At 35.5% G+C, this 7,298-nt stretch overlaps 1 pseudogene across 1 annotated transcript; it reads left to right on the plus strand.

Moving 5' to 3' along the window:
• The first annotated feature begins 5,865 nt into the window (after nt 1-5,865).
• Nucleotides 5,866-6,918, plus strand: LOC311598364 (L-lactate dehydrogenase A chain-like; annotated as a pseudogene). The gene has a single exon. The product of its transcript is annotated as an L-lactate dehydrogenase A chain-like (transcript).
• Nucleotides 6,919-7,298: the final 380 nt, after the last annotated feature.

The raw sequence follows: 7,298 nt of genomic DNA on the forward strand, positions 1-7,298 counted from the left end.
TTTTGCTGGATTAAAATTAGGTTCTAGGTCTAACTAGAACTACCTGTTTCAAATCACTAACTCATGGGCAGGGAAGACACTGCTTAATGTCATTATTGCTATATGTTCTTTTGGGGCTTAAGGGGTCTCCATGGCAGACATATAGTAAAAGTCACTTTACTACAAAATCAGATACTATATTCTAGAGATTTATGTCTTTGTGAGACACATAAGTCAAAACCTACCATGTATACCACATTAATAAGAATAGAGCTTTGGGGCCATGAAAGGACCGGTTGAACTTTCTACCCCACCCCCCGCAACAATACAATGATATAACATCAAGAAGCTCAGACATCATATCAGCAGGTACCTAGTTTCCAGCACTATAAACCATGGGTTTCTGCAATGTATACATTTTCTATCTAATTTGTTCATTCTAAGGAAAAGAAATCTATAATATAAACAAAAAGATTAATCAAATAACATCAGAGAAGTTGAACAACAATGTTCATAAAAACAAATTTTGATTTACTATAGAAATATTTTAATTAAAATTTCTACATTTTCATCGTCCACTTTCATGATATTTTGTAAATATTGTAGATGCACATGCATAGAAAGACAGATACACACTCACACAGAGACATACACAAATAAATAAATAAATAAATAAATAAATAAACAAATAAACAAACAATATGTGCTGCTTCTCTGGGAGTTACTCTTGTGGAATGGTTACATATGTGTAACTTCTGAATTAACACTCCTGTCAACTAAAATTTCATCCCAATTTATGAAAAATTATTCTCTTCTCTTAACTTCAGAGACATATTCCATAAGTGTAAAAGTAGAACTAATGGATCCTAGAATTCCACAAAATGTAAGTGTGCATCATTTCTTTAAACACAGCAAGCCATGAAAGTAGCTCATATACAAAGAGGGATAAAAGATGTTCTATCTTCATGATAGAAAAATCTGAATTTTCATTACAGTGCAATGGAGAAATCATTGTCTTTTTTACAATCATGTATAACAAAAATATTTCTCTTTAATAATGTTTATTAAATGCTTGTTAATTAATGATTAATATCTCTATGTATTATTTGTATATCATGAATATTTTAAATAAATTATTTTAAAATACTTTATTTTATTTTTAATAAAGTAAATATTAATTGAGATCATTTAAAGTGACATTTCTGTGGTAATTTATATAATGCAATTTATAATTAGGTATAACATATTAATTATTAATATGCATAATTTAAAGTTATGTGATCAAATTAAATTATTTCCCAGAACAGTGTATTTATGCTTCTCAATTAAAGTGCTGACTTAATAAATCACTTTGAATATTACACAGAGTAGTGTATAAATCTTGCATTATTTAATTGCAATGATGTTGCTAATGTTCTTGCAACTATTCAATCATTCATCAAATATGAGCTTAATATGTCCAAGGTAAAATCTTGGGTCTTTCTTTCTCATTAAAATTGATAACAAACAAAAGTAGAGAAAGAATAATAAAAGTAAAATGGAAACCACAGAAAGAAGCAACTATAAAACATTCATTGATGAATGAATCAGTGAGGGTAGTGTTCTACCACTAGCCACAATGATGCATCTGAAATTATGCAAATAATTTCTATGTTTCAGTACTGTGTCTACATTTTTCCACACCTAAACCTCTATCATCTGTGGCAAGATGATGCTTAATTATGTACTAAAATTTCATTTGATTTCATTTATTTTATTGAAAATGAATTCTTTTCTCATAAAATATATCTTGATAACAATTTCCCCTCATTCTATTTCCACTATTTCCTCTCAATCTTCTCTCCAAACTTTATCCACTCCATTTCTATCTTATTAGAAAATAACAACCTTTTCTCTTCTTGTTATTGTTATTGTTAAGCAATAGTATTATTGTTAAGTGATAACCAAACATGACAAAATAAAATTTAATGAGATGAAGCAATAAAACTAACACACCAAAGCTAGACAAGGCACCTAAACAGAGAACAGTCCCAGAGCAGGCACAAGAATCAGAGACCAATTCATTCTTGCTCTCAGGGATCCCATAAAAATACTAAGCTAAAAGCTACAATATGTAGGCAGAGGATCAGGTGCAGACCAAAATTGGCCCTGTTCTTGTGGGTTCAATCTCTGTGAGCGCATATGAACCTTACTTAGTTGATTCAGATGGCTTTACTTTCCTGGTGTACTCCATAATATCTGGCTTTTACACCCTTTCTGCCTCATCATTAGGTCCTTGAGCTCTGAGGGGACAGAATTTATAGAGACCTAATATTTAAACTATCTGCTAGTAGTATCTGTCAGTCTGTTTCTGAATCTATTACCACCTTATTCTGGTGTCTGAAAATGATAGAATAAGGCATAGATCTATGAGTATAGCAGAATATTATTTAGAATCGTTTTATTGATACTATTTTTTAGACCTGAAGTGTTTGGCTTTATCCTAGGTCTCTGGGCTACCTAATCTCTGGCTGTTAATTACCAAACAAAGTCAGGTAGGCCTTAAGTCAAATCAAACATTGTTGGGCTATACCCTCCCACAAGGTCTATACTACCATTGCCTTAGAGTATTCTGCAGGCAAGGCGGGTTATAGATCAAAGGCTTTGTGGCTGAATTTGTTTCTACTTTGATAGACTTCAAGGTATCTTCCTATACCAAAGAGATATTTTTATTTCTTTGGGTTCTCTAGAACAATGGAAGGGAATGTTAACTGTTTTGGTTTATTCCTGCCTGTATCCCATAAATACTCAACAAAGCAAAGAACATGTATATAGACTGTCAAGCACTTAGATGATAGGTTTTTAGGTTTAAATATGAATGTGAAACACTGAGATGTTATTAAAGTATGGATTGCTTGGCATTAATTTGGATGCGAAATGAATTTGGATTTTTTCAGTACAGCCAATATCTTTAAATTATACTAATTTAATTGATGATTACCATTAAAAAATTATAAGATTTCCATGTTGTCCATATTGTATGTTTTTTTCCTAGTGTGTTCCAACTCACGGGTTTTCTTAACTTTGAGATCAAAGTTTTGTTGCTAATGATTCCAGATTGTATGAAATTATGAAACAGGACAATTAAATAAACAATAAACACAGAAAATGGCAATAAGCATGTATCTACTATTTAATTCATTAGAAAAAAATGAAAATGCAGACACATCTTTATTAGGCACTTTTAATCTCAAATAATAAAAGTAAGTTTAGTTTATAGAAAGAAGAAATCTAGCAATAGCTATACCTCAAGACACAGCTATACCATTCCTGAGCATACGAGAGATGCTCCTCCATACACAAGGACATTTACTCAATTATATTCAGAGCATTTTTTTTTTGTAATAGCCAGAATCTGAAAACAACGTAGAATTTTCCCCACAGATGAATGGATAAAGAATTGGTGGGACATTTACACAATGCAATGCTACTCAGCTACAAAAAACAAGGAAATCTTGAAAATTGAAGGCAAATGGATGAAACTAGAAACAATCATCCTGAGTGAGATAACCCAGACCCAGAAAGACACACATAGTATGCACTCACTTACAAGCAAATTTTGGCCATATAGTACAAGATAAACATGCTGTAATGCTCAGACACACAGGAGCACTCAAGGGAGGATGCTTCAGTCTCACTCAGAAGGGAAAATAGAATAATAGAGGTAATGCTTGAAAAGAGGGAACAGGGTATGAAAGGAAGCTCAGAGAGAAATGTAAGTGGAAATCAGACTGGGGAGAGCTGGGGAAAGGAGGACAGAAGGCCTACAGAGGAAAGTATATCTGTGGTGGGGCATCTCTGTGACAAGCATGGGCCTCTAGGAGGATATGAGCAAGTAATTATTTTTATTAATATTAAAATATAGTACTGTTATTTCTAAAGTAATAGAAGTATTAAAATATTTTATTAAAGTTATGATATAATAAAATATCCAAAACCAACTTGTGCTGTGTTTGGAGTATACACCTTAATGGAATTTTGAGATTTTGCATAAACTATGGTATTAGTGAAAAGTAATTGACAAGCATAATTCAAAGCTCAAAGTTGCATTTCCTAGCACCAAAAGATCGTTACCATTATCAATTTAGCACTACTTAATAGAATAACAGTAAATTCTAACATTCTTCCAATTGTGTGATTTGATTGTATATATTCTACTTACTTGTCAATGTATCTAAAATAATATATTCTGAAAAAAGCTAATGGGAATATACTTTCCATGAGCTTTTTTACATCTAATGATTATTTAACTTCCTTCCAATTAAGTATTTTATTATAGCAGTTAAAAATAGACAGTTAACAATGTTATTGCTTATCATAATGGAATTAATAGTGTAAAGGTTTTTTTGCATGTCACTCAAATATATGTTATAAAATTAACTTATATATAATTACTAAAGATGGCGGTGGCAATAATTAAATCAAAGGACTGCATAAATTATTTGTGTGTGTTTTTATATTGTGTGTGTGATTTTACATGTATGTTATCATAGGCTTAGATTCTAACTTACTTTTCTCTCAATTGTTCAAAAGCACTATTGATTTTTGAGTCACATGTGATTTTACTATAAATGCTTAATTCCAAATTTAAGGAATTTTTCCTAACAAAAGCAACAAATAACAAAGAAATCAAGTAAAGTTCTTTTGCCCTTTCTCATGAGCATGAAATGTATTCCACCTAGGAAGAAGCTTCAAAAAATTCTATCCTAAGATATGATTTTCTCCTGATGTCTGCAGGTCTGATGTTTGTCTTACAGATATAGTTACTAATATCTTTCTTATATAAACATATATGTATAATGTCTTTAGTCACCCTGGAAATGCAAAGGACATTTGCTCAACTATGTTCATAACAGCTTTCTTCATAATATAGAATATGGAAACAACCTAGATGTGAAGAATGGATAAAGAAACTCTCGTACATTTACACAGTGGAATTCAGCTACCAAATCCAAGGAAATCTTGAAACTGGCAGGCACATGGATGGAATTAGAAAAGATCATATTGAGTGAGGTAACTCAGACCCAGAAAGACATACATGGTATGTAACTCATAAGTGGATATTAGCCCAACATACTTGTCTTCTGAGAGACTGTACCCAGCTGGAGATTGGGACAGATATTGGGACACACAGTAGGACTCTGCTGGAGTTGGGGTATGGAAGGAGGGAAGGGAGTTGTCAGGAGCTCTACTAGGAAACTATCAAGGCTTTTGAATCTGGACCCAAGGGGACCTGTACAAACTGATGAACAAACCATAGATATTGCAAGCAGAGGACCTAGACCCCTGTTCTGATGGGGGTTCTAGGACAGTCAATGAACAGCTCATCTCCATGTGAGGACATTGGTGGCAGGGAGAGCAGGAAACTGCCTCTGACATGAACTCTGGTGCCTTCAATTTGATCACTACTTCCTGGTGGAGAGGCCCTGTAGGAACACAGAGGAAGGTGATGAAGGCTATCCAGATGAGACCTGATAGGGCCGTGGTCAGATGGTGGGGGAGGAGGACCATTCCTATCAGAGATCTATTGTCAGGGAATAGGGCAGAAGAGGGAGTGAGAGAGGGAACAGAAAAGTAAGAGTGAGGGCATTATAATTGGGATGCAATGTGAAAAAGATTACAATAAAATGTTTAAAAATCCTGTTACCCTATTCCTAAAATTGCTCTAATTCAAATAAAATTTAGTAAGAATTGGTTTTATTTTGATAATCATATTGTGGCCATTGAATTAATATGTTGTATGAAATTTCTTTAAAAATGACCTTCAGAAGTATAGGTAGGTCATCCTGTCCTGGGTTCAATGCCCACCATCATGCACTAGCGGTCCCAAAATGTTCAATGTCCAAGATGGCATCACTCAAGGACCAGCTGATTGTGATTCTTCTTAATGATGGTTACGCTTTCCCCCAGAACAAGATAACAATTGTTAGGGTTGGTGTTGTCGGCATGGTTTGTGGCATCAGTATCTTAATGAAGGACTTGGCAGATGAGCTTGCCCGTATTGATATCATGGAAGATAAACTGAAGGGAAAGAGGATGGACCTCCAGCATAGTAGCCTCTTACTTAGAACACCAAATATTGTCTCTGGAAAACACTACAGTATGACTGCAAGCTCCAAGCTGGTCATCATCACAGTGGAAGCCTGTCAACAAGAGGGAGAGAGCCAACTCAATTCTGTCCAGCGAAGTGTGAACATCTTCAAGTTCATCTTTCTCAAAGTTGTGAAGTACAGTCCATACTGTAAGCTGTTCATTTATTCCAACCCAGTGGATATCTTGACCTATGTGGCTTGGAATATAAGTGCTTTTCCCAAAAACCGAGTCATTGGAAGTGGTTGCAATCTGGATTCTAATTGGTTCCATTACCCAATGGGAGAAAGGCTGGGCATTCCCTTGCTAAGCTGTTGTGTGGTGGTCCTAAGGGAGCATGGAGTGGTGTCAATGTTGCTGTTGTCTCTCTGAAGATTTGGAACCCAGGAGTGGGCACTGATGCACACAACAAGCAGTGGAAGGAGGTCCACAAGCAGGTCATTGACAGTGCCTAAGAGGAGATCACTGAATGCTTACATGTCTTGAGCCGCTGGCCTCTCTGTGGCAGACTAGGCTGAGAGCATAATGAAGAGTCTTAGGGCAGTGCATCCCATCTCCACCATGAATAAGGACCTCTATGGCATCCAGGATGATGTCTTCCTCAGAGTCCTTTGTGCCTTGGTACAAAATGGAATCTCAAGTGTTGTGAAGGTGACTCTGACTTCCGAGGAGTCCCGCTTAAAGAAGTGTGCTGATCCAGAAATAACTGCAGTTCTAAAGTCTCCCCATGTCCTAACACTTCACTGTACAGGCTGCAGCAAGGTTTCTATGGAGATCACACTCTGTCTCCTCTCATCTGAGCTGTGTTAGTGCAGTTTTGTTGAGGTAGTGTGGGGTAAACCTCAGTTTCTACAGCTCTGCCCTGATGCTAAGTGATACTAGTGTGGTGGTAACCTGGGTAGTGTGATGTGACATTCCCACCGTCTTCAAGATGCACTACCAATTGTGGGCAGGCTTTAATAACCCTGTGAGCCTGCTATGTCACTGCTGTGTACCCTCACCAAACATGCCAAGGCCAGCGAGTTCCCAATTATTCATAACCTGGCTCCACGTGTAAGTCTATTATGCATATCGTGTACATAACTGTCTACAGTATACTATATAGTGTACTATATGTATCAGTAGTGCACATTGGAATATTAGATAAAAATTAAGAGATGCCTGTAGATGTTGTAACCAACTACTCAAAT

The sequence above is a fragment of the Acomys minous genome, assembly GCF_964271855.1.
Source record: "Acomys minous genome assembly, chromosome: 5".
Lineage (NCBI taxonomy): Eukaryota > Metazoa > Chordata > Mammalia > Rodentia > Muridae > Acomys > Acomys minous.